The sequence below is a fragment of the Amblyomma mixtum genome, chromosome 1, assembly GCF_055824585.1.
Source record: "Amblyomma mixtum isolate Tamu chromosome 1, ASM5582458v1, whole genome shotgun sequence".
Taxonomy (NCBI): Eukaryota; Metazoa; Arthropoda; class Arachnida; order Ixodida; family Ixodidae; genus Amblyomma; species Amblyomma mixtum.
In genome coordinates, this window is record NC_143012.1 from 130,156,595 (window position 1) to 130,178,328 (window position 21,734).

The window sequence follows — 21,734 nt, forward strand, 5'->3', positions numbered from 1 at the left end:
CTCCCTGTAATGACCCTCATGCAGAGGGTTAACAGTATGAATAAATAAATAAATAAATAAATAAATAAATAAATAAATAAATAAATAAATAAATAAATAATGTGCGACACTGGCAGACAGTCGGGGCCAGTAATACTTGTCTTGAATGCGGCGGAGGGTGCGAGAAAACTCGAGATGTCCAGCTGTCGGCTCGTCGTGTGAGGAACTTCTCTGCGCAGACTTACAGGTACAACAAGGAGGTAGGCTGTCTTGTTCGCTGCAAAGTTCTTCTTCACGAGGACATCACTGTGTAAACAGAAAGAAGACAATCCTCGTTTGAAAGAGGCGGGGGGTGAAGAAACCTTTCCTTCCAAGTATTCGATGAGGCATTTTATGTCGGGGTCCGAGCGTTGCTGTTGTGCAAAAGAGCTGGAACTGATGGGCCTCAGGAAGGCGTCCTCATCGTCGTCCGGCGGCGGTGCATCTACAGGGGCTCGTGACAGGCAGTCGGCGTCAGAGTGCTTGCGTCCGGACTTGTAAACGACGGTTACATCAAACTCCTGGAGCAGCAGGCTCCATCGAGCGAGGCGGCCGAGGGGTCCTTCAAACTGGCGAGCCAGCACAGTGCGTTGTGATCGCTGACCACCTTGAACGGTCGTCCGTACAGGTAGGGGCGGAATTTCGACGCAGCCCAGATGACGGCAAGGCACTCCTTCTCAGTTGTTGAATAATTAGCTTCGGCTTTGGACAGGGAACGGCTGGCATACGCGATGACCTTCTCCACTCCGTCAATTTTCTGAACGAGGACAGTCGGTATGAATATCAGTCTCGGCGTTTTCATCGAAGTGCGCAAGGATCGGTGGGGACTGTAAACGACACTGAAGTTCCTTGAAGGCTTCCACTTGCGGCGCTTCCCATTTAAATGGCACGGCCTTTGTCAGGTGGATCAGTGGTTCGGCGATGCGCGAAAAGTTCTTCGCAAATCGTCGGTAGTACGTGCACAGTCCGAGAAATCTGCGCACAGCTTTCTTATCGGCCGGTGGTGGAAACATTGCGATAGCAGCGGTTTTCTGCGGGTCTGGCCATACTCCCTCCTTGATAACGATGTGGCCTAGAAGCAGCAGCTCTTCATAGGCAAAGTGGCATTTCTCTGCTTTCAAAGGTAGGCCGGATGATCTGATTGCGCCTAGTACTGTTTGAAGCCTTTTTAGGTGTTCCTCAGAGTTCGAGGCGAAGACAACGACGTCATCTAATAATACCAGACAAATCTGCCACTTCAGGCCTGCCAGCACTGTATCCATTACTCGCTGAAATGTGGCTGGTGCGGAACAGAGACCCAATGGCATCCCCTTGAACTCGAAGAGGCCATCTGTAGTGATGAATGCGGTCTTCTCGCGATCTTTTTCATCGATCTCAATTTGCCAGTAGCCGCTCTTGAGGTCCATCGATGAGAAATTCCTGGCGTTGCAGAGCCGGTCCAGTATGTCGACGATGCGAGGGAGGGGGTAGACGTCCTTCTTTGTGATGTTGTTCAAGCGCCGGTATTCAGCGCAGAATCGAAGTGCACCGTCTTTCTTTCTCACTAGAACAACAGGTGCCGCCCAGGGGCTCTTTGAAGGCTGAATAACGTCGTCGCGCAGCATTTCTTCCACTTGGTCCCGGATGGCTTGTCGTTCTCGCGGCGACACTCAGCAGGGGCTCTGGCGGAGAGGCGGGGCGTGCTGGTCGGTTATAATGCGATGCTTGGCAATCGGTGTTTGTTGGACCTTCGGCGATGACGAGAAGCACTCACTGTAGCTTCGAAGGAGATTGCGAATCTGGTCTTGTCTGTTCCGGGGCAGGGCTGCGTTTATGTCGAAAGTGGGCGAGTTCTCTTGGTCAGGTGAATCTTCTACGGATGGATCAGAGAGGGCGAATGAGTCTCGTATGTCGGATATTTCGTCGAGGAATGCAATCGTCGTTCCTCTGTTAACGTGCCGGTATTCTTCGCTGAAGTTAGTCAGCAGTACTTCGGCATGTCCTTTGCGGAAATGTGCGATGCCTCTTGCGATGCCGATTCCTCGGTCGAGAAGCAACTGCATGTTCCCCTCGATAATGGCTTCAGTATTATTCGCTTCCGTGGGGCCTACGGTGATGATGACGCTTGAGCGAGGTGGGACACTCACTTGTTCCTCCAGAACACTAAGCGCAACGTGATGTTCCGGAGTTCTCATCGATGGGATGGCCTCGTCCGTGGAAAATGTGATCATCTTGGATCGCAGGTCGATGATCGCCTGATGCTCATTGAGGAAATCCATGCCCAAGATCACTTCGCGGGAACATTGGCGTATCACTACAAAGGTCGCGGGATAGGTATGTCCCTTGAGAGTCACTCGCGCTGTGCACCGTCCTGATGGCGTAATGAGGTTTGTGGGCCGTCCCAAGCGGTCGTTACTTTCCTCAGCTGCGCAGCGAATGGTCCGCTCATCACCGAATAATCAGCTTCTGTGTCGACTAGAGCGGTGACTTTCCGGCCGTCGATAACCACTTTCTAAGTCGGATGTCCTGGCTCTGGAGTTGCACGCGTCCTCGGTGTCGGGTTACGGCTTCGTTGGGTATGTGAATCGGGGATGGGGCGTTTGGTCGAAGCTTTTCTTGATGGCGGCGTCGTTTTGAAGGTGGTTCGCGTCGTGGTCGAGGTTGTCGTTGTATACGGCGTCGGCGTAGTAGGTGCGACGTGTTCATACGGCGTGGTCGCTGGAGGATCTTCGTCGTTTCCTCGGCAAGCAACCTGACCTCCACAGGTTGCTTTATTTAGTTTCCCCTGCGAGAGCTAGGGTACCTTCCTCGGACAGCCGCGGCGTAGCTTCGGCCCGGTGATGCAAATCGTGCGGTAGACGGCGACGGGGAGCGGGAAAAACGGCTTGAAGACCCGTACTTCCTTTTACGCAGGTAGTCGTCAATTTCCCGTGTTCGCTGGCCGGGGAGCAGTCACGGGGCGTCGATGGCGAAACCTCGCAGCCCGATGCGTCTGTACGGGCAGTGGCGAAGTATGTGCCCAGCGTGGCCACAATGGAAACATAGTGGGCGGTTGTCGGGAGTCCTCCACTGGTCGCATTTCCTGGTTCCGTTGCTTCGCTCATAAGGTGGGCGGGTGGGAGTTAGGGGACGTCGTTCTTGTATAGCTGGTGCCCGTCGAAGAGGGCTTGGGGGTTCTCGTCGAGGCGGAGGACTGCGTAGTGCTCCAGCGTAGGTCATAGGTGTAGCTTCCGTTGGTGTCGTTGGTGACGGGGAGCCGTCACCGTGAGCGAAGCCACCTGAGGCTGCTGCGTCTGCTGCGTTGAGGATGGCAGCAACCGGCGAAGTTGTTCGCGAACAATTTCGCGTTTCAAATCTCGCAGGTTATCCCCGCTTGCAAGGGTATCTCCTGGGGGGCTTGTCGGCAGCACTTCAAGTGGTCGGTTGCAGTGTCGGGTCCGGGCGTCCAGGGTCTTCTCGATGGTTGAAGCTTCAGCTTCAAACTCGGCGACGGTTTGTGGAGGATCCCGGGTCAGGCCGGCGAAAAGTTGCTCCTTCACGCCACGCATCAGGAAGGACAGCTTCTTTTCCTCAGTCATGTCGGGGTTAGCGAGGCGTTTCATGTCTTCCACATACGCAGTCATGGTCTCGTTTGGGCGTTGAATTCTTGTCTGCAGCAGGACCTCCGCTCTTTGCTTACGCACGACTCTGGTAAACGTACCCACTAGCTGCTTCTTAAAGGTCGCCCAGGTCGTGAGGGAAGATTCGTGGTTTTCAAACCACGTTCTGGCAGGACCGTCCAATGCAAAATAAACATTTCGAAGCTTACCGCTGTCGTCCCAGGTGTTCAGCACTGCCACACAGTCGTACAAGCCCAGCCAGTCTTCCACATCTTCGTGTGGTGCTCCACGGAAAGTCGGTGGTTCACGGGGCTGGCGAAACAAGACAGGCGTTGGCTGGGCGCCAGGTTCCATCGTGAGGGGCGTAGCAGGTCAGCACCTCTCCCAGATGTCACGTAGTGGTGACTGCAGTTCGGCGAAGGGGAAACCAGCGAGAATGTCTCGCGTTTAATTTTTCTGCTTTGCCACGTGCTAACAAGTGTTGGAATGGCCTTCCGGATTGCATTGCTACCATACGTGACCCATTGATGTTCAAAAATGAATTGACCACCTTCATGTATCCATGATATTGTACATAAATTGTGTTCATATGTGTTGTCAAATCCATGCAGTGCCGCTATTTGTTTGCTGTTTTTTCCTCTGTGTCAATATGTTACGGTTTTCTTCAAGTACGGTGTAATAATTGTTTGCAGTCCAATGTATTTGATATTGTTTACTTTTGTTCTTTCCATTTTGTACCATCTTTTGTCTGCTAAACCTTGTAACTCCTCCCCTCACACAATGTCCCAAGTGTGGAACCTGTGAGGTATTTGTATAAATATAAATAAAAATGAAATGAACCTCTTTATTTGGGCTGACTTGCGCCCGCACAGAACTGAATCACTCGGCGGCGGCGTAGCAACCAGCGTGCTCTGCGGTCGTCGAACGGAATGCCCGCCCCTGTCGGCCGTGCTCTATTTAAAGCTGATAGCGAACATTCGAGATAAATCTTGGGAAGTTACTAGAACATTCTGGCACAAAGTAGAATCGGCTCTGCCTGGATGCGATCAATCGAGATAAATCTAGGCGCGTCTTGCGTCACAAACGAAGCGATAAAGCGGCGTGCCGGCAGCCTTCAAGCATGAATAAATAAAAACAACAAACGCTACAAAGATTCGCGGCAATATGTGTCACATATACCACACACGTTACAGGAGGCTGACAGTATAAGACCTCAACAATGACGGCTTTGCAAAGCTGCACGCCCCCAATGCTAAGCCGCACGCCCCCAAAGCACATTTGTTTCTTTCAAAAATAGCATAAGATGCATAATCACAAATGGCCTTTAACTCCCTGCAAATAACTAACATACATAAGTATGGCGGGATAAGGAAAGAAGAAAGAATAAAAAGTTCATTCATTTAATAAAAACAGCAAACACACACAATAATTATGGAGTCAAGAAAGAAGAAACATTCACCATTAAAATTAATTCGTACAGACGAAATAGCAGAACAACATATGAAGTGGCGGTGGAGTCAGGCAAAAGGAATAGAGCGCACATTGTCACTTGAAGAAACTCAAAAGGATACGCTATCAAGATACACAGTCGGAAATAACTTGAGCGGCAAAAAGTACTCAATAAGGTGATTGTGCGGGCTAGTTGCTGTTTCATGACGAATTGCAGGGCAACAAAAATCAGAACAGAGACAAGCTGACATACAAGCGCCGACTTCCAACTGACTTTTATTAAACGAGACTAGTGCTTACATACTGCTTTAAAAAAGAAACAAGAAAGGGCGTTACGCGGTGCATCACCTGGTCAAGAAATGCAGCTCTGCATTTGTCACGGCCACGGAAGGCGCACTAATACAATTATCAGGCACCCTAGATATCTCGGCAGCCTCCACAGACTCCCGCACTGTCTGGTCCGAGTGCCTGCTGATCGCGGAACAGCTGGCAAGGTCCGCTTCGCAGTGTATTTCGATGCCGGAAACTCTGTCTTCGTGTTTGCATTCGCGACGACGCAGCGCCAGACTCCCTGTGCACGTCTTGTGGGCTCTGTACTCGAGTCCCTTCAGGCTTTCGTTCAGGCGTCTCGCCCGTCTGGCCGACGTAAACCTTGCCGCGAGAAAGGGGAGTAGAGTACACTGCATCCTCACACAACGAAGGGGTTCTGATGCTCTTCGTCCCCCCTGTACGTAGCTTGGTAGGGGCCCTGAAGATGACGATACTACGGCATCCGTCCTTCTTAAAGTTGGTGCGACACGTTGTGTATGTGTGGTACACAGACCCAATATTCTCCCTCTCTCGCGAGGCTACATTGCGTCATCTCTGTTGCTGGCATTTGTTTCTTGTTCTTCCTTTTTCAAAAAGCGTTGAACAGCAGACGTAACTATGGCTGGAGTGTAACCCGCAGTGGGAAGACGAATCGCCTGATTTTGTAAGCTTCCATGCATGGAATAAGCGCAACATTTGTAGATCCCATCACTCAGACACAAACTGGAAATCGCCCTCTTAGTCAACTTTTAATGGGCCGGCCAGATTGGCCGCAGCCGCTTGAAGCTCCCAGATTGATATTTCTAGAAAGTGCGGCTTTCGGAGAACATACGCTGAAAATTAAATCACTGTGCACTCTACTGAGGGGCGACTTCAATGAGAAGGTAAGCAAGAAGCAGGCTGGAGACCAGGTGGTAGGTGACTATGGCATAAGTTCTAGGAACAGCAGACTTCGCAGATAGAAATAATTTACTGATCATGAATACCTTCTTCCGCAAATGAGGAAACAGGAAGTGGACGTGAAAGAGCCCCAATAGTGACACTAAAAATGAAATAGTCTTCACACTTGGCGCTCAACCTGGCATCGTCGAGGATGTGGAAGTCCTCGGAAAGGTCCGTTGTAGCGACCACAGAATGCTAAGGGCTCGTATTAGCTTACACATGACGAGGGGACGGAGGAAACTAGTCAAGTGGAAGGCTATTAACGAGTTCATGTTAAGAGGGAAAGTAGAGGAATTCAGGATTTCACTGCAGAAGAAATTTTTCACTTTAACTGAAGAAGACGACCGTATGGTTGAAACAATGAACGGTAATCTCCCAGCTGTCGTTACGTAGTGCGCCGCAGAAGTAGGCGGTAGGATGGTTCGGCAGGATACCGGCAAGCTATCTCAGGAGACTAAAGATCTGATTACGAAACGTTAAAGCATGAGGACGTCTAACTCCACAGACAAAATAGAACTTGCAGACCTATCGAAGGTAATAAATAAGCGCAAAGTAGCCGACATAAAGAAGTTAACATGGAGAAAATCAAGCATGCTCTAAAGAACGGAGGTAGTCTAAAAGCAGTAAGAGAAAACTAGGCATAGGTAAAAACCACATGTATGCGCTAAGGGATAAGGAGGGCAATGACATCAGCAATATGGATAAGATAGTTGAATTAGCCGAAGAGTTCTACTCAAATCTATACAGTAGTGAATGCAATCAGAACTTCACTGAGAGGGGCAGTAGAGCACAGCAATGGGACATCCCGCCAGTGATGAAGAAGGAAGTGTCACGTTGTAGTGACGGCAGGCCAGCGGTGAGGAATACAGCAACAAGGCTTGCAAACGAAGCTCTTTATTTGGGCTGACTTGCGCCCGCAAAATAACTGAATCACTCGGCGGCAGCGTAAGCAACAAACGTGCTCGTCGGTCGTCGATCTACGAATGTCCGCCGCTCGCGGCATCGCTCAATTTAAAGGCGGCAAGGAAACTTCCAGATAACAGGACAAGATCATCTACAGTAATCTAGAAAAACCTAGATGCAGCCCTTCATGGCTGCGATCAATCGAGATTAGTCTGGTCGCTTCTCGCGCCACGAACAAAAGTGATAACAACCCTTTCCTGCAGCCTTGAGCGTGAACGAATAAACACTACAATGATACGTGGCATTACCCCCCTTCCAAAGAAGCATCGTCTCGATGCTTTAAAATGAAAATAAACACGGAAAATGAAACTTCGAGTCCTTCAGCGTTCATAATATGGCTTCAGGCGTACGACATGTACGACTTCCGGGCGTGGGCGGCGTCGCTGAGATGCTGTCGTGCCGTCGGGGATGACTTCATAGTCGAGGTCACCGATGCGACGGAGGACCCTGTACGGGCCAAAGTAGCGTCGCAGCAACTTTTCGCTCAATCCGCGGCGGCGAACTGGCGTCCATATCCAAACCCGATCACCTGGCTTGTAATGCGTGTCTCGTCGGCGCAGATTGTAGCGTCGGGCGTCGGTGTGCTGCTGGTCTTGAATGCGAAGCCGTGCAAGTCTTCGGGCTTCCTCGGCGCGATGAAGGTAGGCGGCGACGTCGAGGTTGTCTTCGTCGGAAACGTGCGGGAGCATTGCGTCGAGTGTTGTTGTGGGCTTCCTGCCGTATACCAGCTGGAATGGAGTAAACCTGGTTGTCTCCTGGGTGGCAGTATTATAGGCGAAGATCACGTAGGGCAGAATAGAGTCCCACGTCTTGTGTTCGGCGTCCATGAACATGGAGAGCATGTCTGCGATGGTCTTGTTCAGACGCTCTGTGAGTCCGTTGGTTTGCGGATGATAGGCAGTTGTCCTCCGATGACTTGTCTGGCTGTACTTTAAAATGGCTTGCGTCAGTTCCGCTGTAAATGCTGTTCCTCTGTCTGTGATGAGTACTTCGGGTGCGCCGTGTCGGAGGAGAATTTGTTCGACAAAAAATTTTGCAACTTCTGTTGCGGTACCACTAGGCAACGCTTTTGCTTCGGCGTAGCGGGTCATGTAGTCGGTGGCCACGATGATCCACTTGTTACCTGATGATGAAGTAGGAAAGGGGCCGAGTAGGTCCATCCCGATTTGCTGAAAGGGCTTAGTTGGTGGTGGTATGGGGTTCAGGAGTCCGGCTGGTCTAGTCGGAGGCGTTTTGCGTCGTTGACACTCACGGCACGTTTTCACGTAATGCGAAACATCGGTAGCTAGCCGCGGCCAATAGTACTTCTCCTGGATGCGGTGCAACGTGCGAGCAATCCCGAGATGCCCTGCAGTCGGCTCATCATGACATGCCTGCATAATTTCTTGCCTGAGATTTTTGGGCACGACAAGAAGATGCACTGTCCTGTTGGACGCGAAGTTCTTCTTCAGAAGGACATTATTGTGAAGGACGAAGGACGACAGTTGGCGCTTGAACCCTCGGGGAGGCGATGCGGTCTTGCCTTGCAGATAATCAACCAGGCTTTGCAACTCAGGATCCGAGCGCTGCTGCTGCGCGAAACTGCTCGCGCTTACCGGTCCTAAGAAAGCGTCGTCGTCTTCCTCTTCCGGGGCTGCGTCGACGGGGGCTCGCGACAAGCAGTCTGCGTCGGAATGCTTGCGGCCAGATTTGTAGACTACAGTTATGTCAAATTCTTGAAGGCGCAGGCTCCAACGAGCAAGGCGGCCGGAGGGATCTTTCAAATTGGCTAGCCAGCACAGAGCATGGTGATCGCTCACAACCTTGAATGGTCGTCCGTACAGGTAGGGGCGAAATTTCGACGTGGCCCAAATAATGGCGAGACATTCTTTCTCGGTGGTCGAGTAGTTGGCCTCGGCTTTCGAAAGTGAACGGCTAGCGTACGCGATAACCTTCTCCTGTCTGCCATTTTTCTGAACGAGGACCGCTCCTAAGCCCACACTGCTTGCATCGGTATGAACTTCGGTTTCGGCGTTTTCATCAAAGTGCCCGAGCACAGGAGGGGACTGTAAGCGGCGCTTCAGTTCGTTGAAAGCTTCCTCTTGCGGCCTTTCCCATTTAAAAGGCACGTCAGCCTTGGTAAGTTGGGTCAAAGGTTCAGCGATGCGCGAAAAGTTCTTGACGAATCGCCGGTAATAAGCACATAATCCAAGGAATCTGCGTATAGCCTTCTTGTCATTAGGCTGTGGAAACTCTGCGATCGCAGCCGTCTTCCTGGGGTCTGGGCGAACTCCATCCTTGCTTACGACGTGACCAAGGAACAGCAGCTCCTCGTAAGCGAAGTGGCATTTCTCTCGTTTCAGTGTCAGGCCTGAAGACTTGATCGTTTCCAGCACTATCCGAAGCCTTCTGAGGTGGTCTTCAAAGCTTGAGGAGAAGACAACAACGTCATCTAAGTAGACTAGGCAAATCTGCCATTTCAAGCCTGCGAGCACCGTATCCATTACTCGCTGGAACGTCGCTGGGGCAGAGCAGAGGCCGAATGGCATCACCTTGAACTCGAAGAGTCCGTCTGGCGTGATGAACGCAGTCTTCTCGCGATCTCTTTCGTCGACTTCAATTTGCCAGTAGCCGCTCTTCAGGTCCATCGATGAGAAGTACTTAGCGTTGCACAGCCGGTCCAGTGTATCGTCGATGCGGGGGAGGGGGTAGACATCCTTCTTCGTAATGTTGTTCAGGCGGCGGTAATCGACGCAAAAGCGAAGGGTGCCGTCTTTCTTTTTCACTAGGACGACCGGTGCTGCCCAGGGGCTCCTCGATGGCTGGATGACGTCGTCACGAAGCATTTCCTCAACTTGCTTGCGGATAGCTTGGCGTTCTAACGGCGATACGCGGTAGGGGCTCTGTCGCAGTGGTCGTGCGTGTTCGTCTGTGACAATGCGGTGCTTGGCAAGCCGGGTTCGTCGCACATTCGATGCTGATGAGAAGCAATCGGTGTACCTTTGAAGAAGACTGCGTATTTGGTCTTGTCTGCTCCGGGGTAATGCTGGGTTGATGTCGAACGTGGGTTGATGGCCTTGTTCAGATAGTTCTGCAGGTTGGTCGGGTAGGGCAAATACGTCTCTGATGTCTGCCAGCTCGTCGAGGAAAGCGATCGTCGTACCTTTGTTTAGATGCCGGTATTCTTCGGTGAAGTTGGTTAGCAACACCTGGGCTCGGCCATTTCGGATTTCGGCGACTCCCCTCGCGACGCCCAATCCTCGATCCAGGAGTAACTGGGTGTTCCCCTCGATAACACCTTCGGCATTTTCGATGTCTCCAGTACCTATGCCGACGAGAACACTTGATCGGGGCGGCACGCTCAATGCTTCATCGAGGACGTTTAAGGCAACGTGATGAGTCGCGCTCGTCGCAACAGGTATGGCTTTTTCCGTGGAAAGCTTGATCGACTTAGATCGAAGGTCGATGATCGCCCGATGTTCGTTCAGGAAGTCCATTCCCAAAATCACGTCTCTCGAGCATTGCTGTAGGATCAGGAAGGTTGTCGCATAGGTTCTCCCATTTACAGTAACTCTCGCGGTGCAGCGTCCTGACGGCGTAATCAGGTTGCCACCTGCGGTGCGGATCAGCGGGCCATCCCAAGTTGTTGTTACCTTCCTGAGTCGGACAGCGAGTGGGCCACTCATGACAGAGTAGTCAGCTCCAGTGTCGACCAAGGCAGTAACCGCGTGACCGTCGACCGTAACTTCAAGGTCACTTGTTCGCGTTCTGGTATTGTACGTTGTCTTCGGTGTCCGATCTCGGCTTCGTCGAGTAGTGAGGCTGCGGTGGGCGTACTGCGACGTTACTTCACTGGGCAGCGGTAAAAGCTTCAAGTCTGGCCGCGTCGTCGTCGGTGTCGTCGTCGTCGGCGTTGTCGTCGTCGGCGTTGTCGTCGTCGGCGTTGTCGTCGGTGTTGTCGTCGTCGGTGTTGTCGTCGTCGGTGTTGTCGTCGTCGGTGTTGTCGTCGTCGGTGTTGTCGTCGTCGGTGTTGTCGTCGTCGGTGTTGTCGTCGTAGTTGAGGCATGGTCTTGAGTACTCGTCGATGGAGGATCTTTGTCATTGCGCTTAGAAGCAACCTCACCTCCAGAGGCTGCTTTATTTAGTTTAACCTTCGTGGGCTGGGGGAGCGTGCACGCACGGCGTAGCCTCGGCTAGGAGAAACAAAGCGCGGGGACGATGGCGACGGGGAACGTGATAGGCGGCTCGGCGATGAGTATTCTTCCCGACGTAAAAACTCCTCGATTTCGGCTGGTCGCTGGCCGGGTCGGGGTCGTGGAGCGTCGTAAGAGAACCCTCGGATGCCCAGTCTTCTGTATGGGCAGTGCCGGAGGACGTGACCGGCTTCGCCACAGTGGAAGCATAGTGGGCGGCGCTGGTCGGGAGTTCTCCACTCGTCGCATTTCCTCGGCTGCGCGCGTCGCTCGTAGGACGGGCGGGTTGGGGCGAGTGGGCGGCGGTCCAACGCAGCTGGCTGAGGGCGATAGGGGCTTGGGTCCCGTCGTCGAGGTGCAGGACGGCGCACAGCTGCGGCGTAAGTCATGGCTGGGGGCTGCAGAGGCTGTGTGGGTGTCGGCGTCACACCCAAGGCCTGTTGAACCTCGTCCCGGATGACGTCAGTGAGCGATGAAAGTTGCGGCTGCGTTCCCGTTGGCAGCAACCGTCGGAGCTCCTCTCGCACAACTTCACGTATAACCTCCCGCAGGTTATCATTGTTAGCGGTGTCCATGCAGCTTGCTGACAAAAAGCGCTGCTGGCGGTCATACTGGCGGGCTCGGGCGTCGAGAGTTTTCTCCATTGTGGATGCCTCTTCTACGAATTCAGCGACGGTTTTCGGTGGGTTTCGAACGAGGCCGGCAAATAGTTGCTCTTTAACTCCTCGCATAAGCAACTTCACCTTCTCTTCTTCCTTCATGTTCATGTCGGCACGCCGGAAGAGACGCTTCATCTCCTCAGTATACACTGCAACGGTCTCGTTTGGGCGTTGTATGCGAGACTGTAGCAGCTGCTGGGCTCTCTCCTTTCGCACGACGTTTGTGAAGGTCTTCAGAAGCTGTTCCTTGAAGGTTTCCCAATTGGCAAGGCTGGCTTCCTCATTCTCGAACCAGACTCTTGCTGGTCCCTCCAGGGCGAAGAAGACGTACCTAAATTTCATGGCGTCGTCCCAGTTGTTGAAGACAGCCACACGGTCGAACTGCTCCAGCCATTCCTCGGGGTCGGCGCCAGGCGAAGCGTCGAAGGTTGGTGGCACCCGGGGCTGCTGCAGAATGATTGGAGTGGTCGTCTGGGGCAAGGTCATGATGGACGTTGGTACTTGCTTTCGCTTCCGGGTAGGGTCCGGCAGGGTCCCGAACTCAGGTGCGTCCCCTTGCAGGCGTCGGCTTGCGCGGTGGACTGGACTCAGGTCCTGCGGTAGATGACTCAAAGGGCTGGCGTCTCGACTTGTAGGGGGTGTCCAGAACATGGGAGGCTACCCAGCACCTCCACCAGATGTCACGTTGTAGTGACGGCAGGCCAGCGGTGAGGAATACAGCAACAAGGCTTGCAAACGAAGCTCTTTATTTGGGCTGACTTGCGCCCGCAAAATAACTGAATCACTCGGCGGCAGCGTAAGCAACAAACGTGCTCGTCGGTCGTCGATCTACGAATGTCCGCCGCTCGCGGAATCGCTCAATTTAAAGGCGGCAAGGAAACTTCCAGATAACAGGACAAGATCATCTACAGTAATCTAGAAAAACCTAGATGCAGCCCTTCATGGCTGCGATCAATCGAGATTAGTCTGGTCGCTTCTCGCGCCACGAACAAAAGTGATAACAACCCTTTCCTGCAGCCTTGAGCGTGAACGAATAAACACTACAATGATACGTGGCATCAGCAATATGGATAAGATAGTTGAATTAGCCGAAGAGTTCTACTCAAATCTATACAGTAGTGAATGCAATCAGAACTTCACTGAGAGGGGCAGTAGAGCACAGCAATGGGACATCCCGCCAGTGATGAAGAAGGAAGTAAAGAAAGCATTAGGAGCAATGGGAAGGGGGAAAGCAGCTGGAGAGGATCAGGTATCAGCAGATTTGTTGTAGGATGGTGGACAGATTGTGCTAGACCGACTGCCGCCCTGCATGCGCAATGGCTCTTGACCTCGAGCTTACCAGGAGCTTGGAAGAAACAACATTCAGCAAAGCGGAAAGTTGGGCAAGTTGGATAACGTTCATGATGTAAAAAATAGCGCACAGGGAACACACGGGACGGAAAGTAAACGACGCAGACAAGCGCTAACTCGCAACTGTTTTATGTTTTTAAAGTGACTACCTTATATTGCGCGCGTCAGCAATAAACCTCAGTTGCGAGTTAGCGCTTGTCTGCGTCGTTTACTTTCCGTCCCGTGTGTTCCCTGTGCGCTATTTTTTACATCATGCTTGGACGAAAGCTAACATTATCTTAATTCATAAGAAAGGCGACGTCAAGGACTGGAAAAATTACAGACCGATCAGCTTACTGTCTGTTGCGTACAAGGTATTTACTAAGATAATCGCTAATAGAGTCAGGATAACCTTAGACTTAATCAACCGAATGATCAGGCAGGCTTTCGTAAAGAATACTCGACCATAGACCATATACCAGCTATCAATCAAGGGATAGAGAAATGCGCACAATTTAAAAAACCCCAATACATAGCCTTCATTTCTAACGAGAAAGCATTTGTGTCAGTGGAAACCTCAGCCGTCGTGCAGGCATTCAGGAATCAGGGTATAGAAGAGTGGTATGTATATTGGAATATATTTATAATGATTGCACAGATATCATAGTCCTCCATAAAGTCAGCAATAAAATTCCAATAAGACAAGGTGTCACACAGGGAGACACGATCTCGCCAATGCTATTCATCGCCTGTTTACGGAAGGTATTCCGGGGCCTGAAATGGGAACAGTTGGGGATAAGAGTTACTAGAGAATACATAAGTAATTTGCTGTTCGCTGATAACATTGCCTTGCTAAGTCACTCAGGACATGAATGCAAATCATGATCAATGAGTTAGACAGGCAGAGCAGAACGGTGGGGCTAAAAATTAACACGCAGAGAACCAAAGTAATGTTCAACAGTCTAGCAAGGGAACAGCAGTTCGCAATTCGTAGCCAGGGGCTGGAAGTAGTAAGAGAATATGTCTACTTAGGGCAGGTAGTGTCCCCTGATCCGGACCGGAAGAGGGAAATAGCTAGAGGAATAAGAATGGGGTGGAGCGCATGTGACAGGTTCTCTCAGATCATGAATGACAGTTTAGCAATGTCCCTCAAGACAAAAGTTCACAGCTGCTGGATCTTACCGGTACTCACATAAGGGGTAGAAACGTGGAGGCTAACAAAGAGGGTTCAGCTTAAGTTGAGGACAACGCAGCGAGCCATGGAAAGAAAAATTATAGATGTAACGTTAAGAGATCGGAAGCGGGTGGACTGGATGAGGAAACAAACGCGGCTTAATGACATCGTAGTCGAAGTCAATAGCAAGAAATGGACTTGTGTAGGGCATGTAATGCAAAGGCAAGATAACCGCTGGTCCTTAAGGTTAACGAAATGGATTCCAAGAGAAGGCAAGCATAGCAGGGGGCGGCAGAAAGTTAGGTGGGCGGATGAGATTAAGAAGTTTGCGGGGATACGGTGGCCGCAACTGGGAAAGGACATGGTTAATTGGAGAGACATTGGAGAGGCCATTGCCCTGCAGTGGGCGTAGTCGGGCTAATGATGGTGATGCTGTAGACCTAAAAACCGGAAGGAACGTTCTGAGAGGACCGCATGTGTCACTTGCAATGGCTCGAGGCATTTCATGGTGCTTTCTGTGCCACTCATGACCAAGGTCTCGGCTTCTATTCTCGTCCTGCGCTCGAAAAGTATTAAATAATCCTCCACAAAACGAAAACATTTGACAGCAGGTGAACTTGACAGAAGGGATAGCAAGCTTCCGCCCCTCCGGGCTAGAAACAAGTGGCTAAGAAGAGGGGCAATGCAGGAAACAGTGCATATCCCTCTATTTTTGCAGTTTTCCGGGGGGGGGGGGGGGGGGGGGGGTTTACGGGTTTTCTTGAGACTACGCAATACTGGACCTCAGGTACACCATAAGTAGCTCGGGGCAGCCCCCTACTGGTATGCCCGAAGAATTCGGAAAGCCAACTGCTCCGTAAGCTTCGATGTTTTCTTGCACGCAGACAAGCAACTCATCGTCAGTAATCGAATAGCTGAGATCCTCAGCGTCCATGGAGAACGCCAAACACCGTTCGCTGGCTTGGGCCTTTTTTCGTGCAGCGTGGTTTATTGGATTCATATTGGCTGGAACTAGCCAAGCTTCCAGCCAATGTTCAGCTCCTGACCTGCCTCGTATTCTAAGACACGGAACCAAACTACCAGGCACCCACTGTGCCCCTGCCACTCAGCAACACCATCCGGACGTACCACCAGTAGTCTGTGAATGGCTTCAGTGCTTTCCAAAACGACAGGTACTTCCCTCACTCGAGGGCAGCCCCATCGCGGGAAACGTCGCCAACCTCGGGCACTACAAAGACCGTGGTGGCACCTCAGGGGACATGGGAGCCGCCCAGCAGTAACGATTCCTGAGGGTGCATATCTTTGATTTGTTCAGGTCCTGACCTTCCTCGTATGCTGTCTCTTACACGACACGAAACCAAACTACCAGCCACAAATTGCCCGCGTGCCACTTACCAACAGCACCCGGGTGTCTAGTACCACAAGGAGACTGTGAATGCTTTCAATTCTTTCCACAACGACGGGTTCTTCTGTCCCAAGAGGGCAGCCACGTTGCTGAAAACATCACCCACGTCGGAGCATATAAATACCGTCGTCAACTGTAGACACCTGAGTGGACATGGGAGCGGCCCAGAGGCGACGATGTTAGACGTTGCATATGTTCTATTTGGTCAGATGCTGACCTCCCTTGCATAATGCCCATTCTACGACACGGAGCCAAATTACCAGCCACTGATTGTGCCTTGCCACTCAGCAACGGCGCCTGCACTTACAACCAGGGGGCTGTGAATCGCTTCAATGCTTTCTACAGCGACGCGTTCTTCTTGTACAAGAAAACAGCCATGTCACTAGAAACATCACCAACTTCGGAGCATATAAATTCCGTGGTCAACTGTCGGCCCCTGAGTGGACATGGGAGCGGCCCAGCAGCAACGATGCTTGAGGTTGCATATCTTCGATTTGCTCAGGTGCTGACCTCCCTCGCATGCTGTCCTTTCTACGACAAGGAATAAAACTACCAGCCACCCATTGTGCCCGCGCCATTCAGCAACAGCACACAGTCGTACCACCAGGAGGCTGTGAATTGCTTCAGTGCTTTCTACAACGACAAGTTCTTCTGGCACGAGAGGTCAGCCACGTCGCTGGACACATCACCAACTTCGGAGCAAATAAATACCGTGCTCAAGTGGCGGTACTAGAGTGTGCATGGGAGCCGGCCAGCAGTGACGATGTTAGACGTTGCATATGTTCTATTTGTTCAGATGCTGACTTGCCTCTCGTAATGCGCTTTTTACGACACGGAACCAAATTACCATCCACCGATTGTGGCCCTGCCACTTATCAAGACCACCCGGACGTACAAGCAGAAAGCTGTGAATGGCTTCAATGATTTCTACAACGACGCGTTCTTCTGGCACGAGAGGTCAGCCACGTCGCTGGAAACATCACCACCTTCGGAGCATATAAATATCTTCGTCATCCGGATATAAATACCGTAGTCAACTGGCGGCACCTCAGTGGAGCGGCCCGGCAATACGGTCGTTGCGCATCTTCGGTTTGTTGAGGTTCCGACCTCCCACGCATGCCGCCCTTCCTGCGACACGGAACCAGCCACCCATTGTGCCACTTTGCAGCAGCACCCGGACGCCACGAGGAGGCAGTTAATTTAGAGAGTTTTAGTATTGCGGGCTTTGCGTAATTGCGTGTATAGCGTAATAGCGGGTCCAGAGTGCGCATGCGCAGAACGCTAACGGAGAAATAGCGTTAGCGTACGCACGCAATTTTCACAAGTTAGCCTTGCGGCAGTTGCGGCTTTTGTGCGCTTAGCGTGAAAACATGGCGGCGTTCTTCTGGGTGACAGCCGCCGCTTCAGCCAATTCAGCCTTCCTTGCGATTCCGGTCGGCATGTTTACCGGCAACTACTGGTGTTGTTGCTTTTCGCTATGACTTACCTTGCTTCCACGATAAAGTTAAAGCTGCAATTCAGCCCAGTTTTTGAGATACGCTCTCGATTCCATCCCTGCCTTTCCCCTCTCTTTATCTCTCTCTCTCTCGATTCTGGAGCGCGCAAGCCTAATGGCACCTCAAGCTGCACTCCTACCGTCTGCAACTGCCCGAACGCAGCCGAAACCTTGCACAAACGTCCGGAACGAAACAAAAGCAGATTTGGGGTTTTTTCGCGGTGTTTCATAGACTTAAAAGATGTAAAGCGAGTTTATATTAAATTTACAAAAGTTTTTTTTTAACATTACACGCCATGTCTAATGCTCGAACGGCTTGTGGTTAACATTACCCTGACTAGATGGCGCCACTGTTTTACGTTTTTTATTCCATTTTATTTCAATTTCGGGGTCATTTTCCAGACGAAAATAAGCGCTGCAGTAATAATTCGTTCACAAAAATTCGAAATATTATACTTTGGCAAGTTAACGCCAGTGTCGACCACTTTAGAAGGACTGTTCGCATCTATGTCAAGCAGATGGCGTTTAACGTTTTCAGAACGCTATACTAAAACTCTCTGTGGGGATAATTTGCTTGCGACACGCTAACGTAATTTCCCCTAGTTCCGCTATCACGCTAACGCTATAATGTCTTCCATGACAACGACGTGTTCTTCTTGCACAAGAGACCATCCACATCGCAGGAAGCGTCACCAACTTCTGAGCGTATAAATACCGTGCTCAAGACGCGGACGCGCGTCTTTTCTTTCTTCTTTCTCTTTCCTCTGATCTCTTAACTCTCCTCTGTCTGCACGTGGCAGCGATGGTGGCTCGGCTCGAGCCAGTAAGCAGGCCCGTGCAATTTCCTTTTCAACCTTCTCTCAGTCACAACAACAACAACAACAACAGCGGCAGCTCAGTGGAAATGGGAGCGGCCTAGCAGTGACGATGCTTTATACATTGCATGTCCTCGATCTGTTGAGGCACTGCGTTCCTTGTCATGCTGCCCTTTCTACGACACGCAATCAAACTACAAGCCACAAATTGTTTTCGTACCAGTCAGGAACAGCACCCAGAAGGCTGTATGAATGGCCTCAATGCCTTCTACAGCGACACGTCTTCAGGCACAAGGCGGCACCCACATCGCGGGAAACATTACCAGCTTCGGAGCATGTAAATACCGTGTATGTTTATCGAATGTGCCCCCCCCCCCCCCCCCCCCCCAGTTCTGTAATCCGTCCAGAAGCGTGCCGCTAGATTCATTCACAATACCTATTCCCCGTGTACTGTGCGATGTCAGTGCACGTTAAAGAACCCCAGGTGGTCGAAATTTCCGGAGCCCTCCACTACGGCGTCCCTCATAGCCTGAGTCGCTTTGGGACGTTAAACCCCACAAACCAACCAACCAAACCCACAATACCTATTCATACCAAGTAAGCATGTCGTCTTTAAAAGCAGAATCCGCCTTATCAACCCTTGTTCTTCGTCGCCGCATTGCCAGACTAAACCTGTTTCTTAAGTTCTTTTACAGCACCCACGACTCCGCGGGCTATATCACATCACCACCTCGCATATCGTATCGCACTGGTCATATTCTTCACGTTGCCTGGCCTCGGACCCATACGACCACGTTCACTGCCTTCTTCCCCCGAGCAGCGTTAGATTGGAACGGCCTTTCCCGCAGCATCGCCGCTATCACCTGCCCATCCAACTTTTCCAAAGCAGTAACAGATTATATTGTATGTTGAACCCACATGGCAACCATTGTACTTATTTTTCTGTGTAATCCACCCCTTATGTAATACCCCTTGGGGGGTCTTTAATGTAATAAACTGAACTGAACTGAACTGAAGGGCTAGCAGTATTTAGAAATAATAGGTTTATTGGTTTATTGGGGTTTAACGCCTCAAAGCAACTCAGGCTATGAGGGAGGCCGTAGTGAAGGGCTCCGGAAATTTCGACCACCTGGGGTTCTTTAACGTGCACTGTCATCGCACAGTACACGAACCTCTAGAATTTCACCTTTATCGAAATTCGGCCGCCGCGCCCGGGATCGAACTCGTGTCTTTCGGGTCAGCAGCCGAGCGCCATAGCCACTGAGCCGCCACGGCGGCCATTTAGAAATAATAATAAAAGATTTTCAATTGAGTTATTTTCGGCAGCCTGGCCTGGCCACTTCATAATGTCTGCCCTTCTCTTCTTCAACGAGCTTCTCACAATCATAGAAAAGTGCTTCAGGTCGTTGTTCTTGAGAAGAAAATATTGAAATCCGAACATCTTCCTTCGCTAAGGTTGCACACCGTTTTCCAGAATTCCGCGATAAACCGTTTTTGTGATTCCACTTTGAATTCGACGGAGGAAACAAACTCCACGAAAGGAGAACCAGCCCCGCGCCATTACGTTCCCGCCTCTGTGGATTCACATCAGAGGTTTATATTAAGGTATTTGGGGTGACGCATGTAATGAATCCTGTTACTTCCACACATGGCTTCGATTTCGTAGTGTTTATTTATTTATTTATTTCAAGATACCCCTAAAGGCCCTCTTCACGAGGGTATTACATAGGGGGTGGTAAAAATTACAAATTGTATACATAAAATGAACATTTAACATGAGTAACAGGGCAAAAAAGAAGCAAGAAAAGAGCAATAACTGGTAGTCAGCAACAATCGAAATGTGGCGGAACAACAAGACGCAAAAAAAAATAATAATAAAAACATAAAATAAAAACAAGCCCAATGCTCTTCGCTGATGTGTGGGCTTTGAGCTGCGCTAATCGAGTTCCTGCCCGTTGAGCTCAGCACATTGCACATGACGTCTGGAGCTCATACCTGGGCTGTTAGGAAATTTTCTTAACACGCAGTGGAGCTCGCGCGAACAGTGTCGTTGTGGACAGTTTCAATGGAGGATCTGAGGCGTCCGGGGAAAGATAAAAAATTTAAGCATCCTCTGAATCTTAAATCTCGGGCTACTCTAAACTGTATAGAAAGCTGGTTTTGTTTTGTCCCAGGGACGTGGCAGCGGATAACCACTATTTAAACAGTGTTCATAATGTTACGCACTCCTCGCACTCCGCCCATTGTTCATCAAAACATATATTTAAACGCAGGATGTTACTCATGGAAACGACTGTGATGTAATAATAATTTAGAGCAAACAGAAAATGTACGCAAAGAAAGTACGTAAACAAAAAATTAACTGAAGGCAAACAGTAATTCCCTAACCCCTTGTGGACGAAGAGGACATTACTGCATCAGTGTATAGTCAGGAAAAACCAAGATTGTATTTTATTTTCGGGATAATTTGAATACACAATAAAACCTTCTTAATATACCTTCTTAATCACTGCTGTATAGAAGCGGAATACAACTGAACGGCGTGGCCTCTATTTCCAGGATGGTCTGAAGTTCCATTAGAAGCCGCGTTGCTTGTTTACTTCATATCAGTGCTGCTTCAATATTTGGCCTTGCAGTTCGTGCAGGAAATTTCTTACTCGACGCCTGCATACCTCGTCTGCGCTGTGGGATCGTTGATACCAGCAAGGATGTATTTCACTTTTATACTTGAACGTCGTAGTCAGCTAATATGATTGCCAGCGTCTCGCTGGCTGCACTGGTGCCGTGGATGGCATCGCGTTTCTGTTCCTCCTTTTCGCGCTCATCGTAGTGGTTTGCAGAGTGCCGTTTTTGCGATTGCTGCAGCTTTCGTTGCTTGCAAGTTGCACGGCTTAAAATTGACGAGCTGCTTCCTTCGTGCCAGAACGTCCGGTGCAGCGAGAGAAGTTGTTTGCTCGACAAAAACTTCTCCATCAAGGGAGCTGAGTTCTCGCTGAACTTTCCCCCCACGAACGACTTCCATGCATGACGAGAATAAAATTATCCATGGAGGTTCCGAAGAGGTTTTGCTGAGCGTTTTGTCAAAACTAAGATATGTTCTATATAAGCAATACCTGAGGAGCCGACAGAGGCCGTGCTTTTCTATGGGTGTTTACTCCGGTAGAGAGGCGCCACTTATGAATGCGGCTTTGTACCAATCAACTGGAGTGAATCGTCGCGCTGGCGAACCGAGACTATACATCGTGGCTGCCGCCTGATGTCCTCCAACATTTCGATTAAATATTCCTTGACATGTTGTGCATGTATACGTCCTGCTAAAGTAGCCAGTGACCGGTGAAAGTAGCCTGACAATTTGTACAGCGGGGAACCGCTAAAGTACACTCGCCAGCGAAACCGCTCAACTCCTATTTATCTTAATTACGCCCG

The 21,734-nt window shown here is 50.6% G+C and overlaps 1 protein-coding gene across 9 annotated transcripts in view; it reads left to right on the plus strand.

The window, feature by feature from the left end:
- LOC149367588 (uncharacterized) overlaps positions 1-21,734 on the plus strand; it is a 1,242,925-nt gene that overhangs the window by 911,102 nt on the left and 310,089 nt on the right. The window lies entirely within an intron of this gene.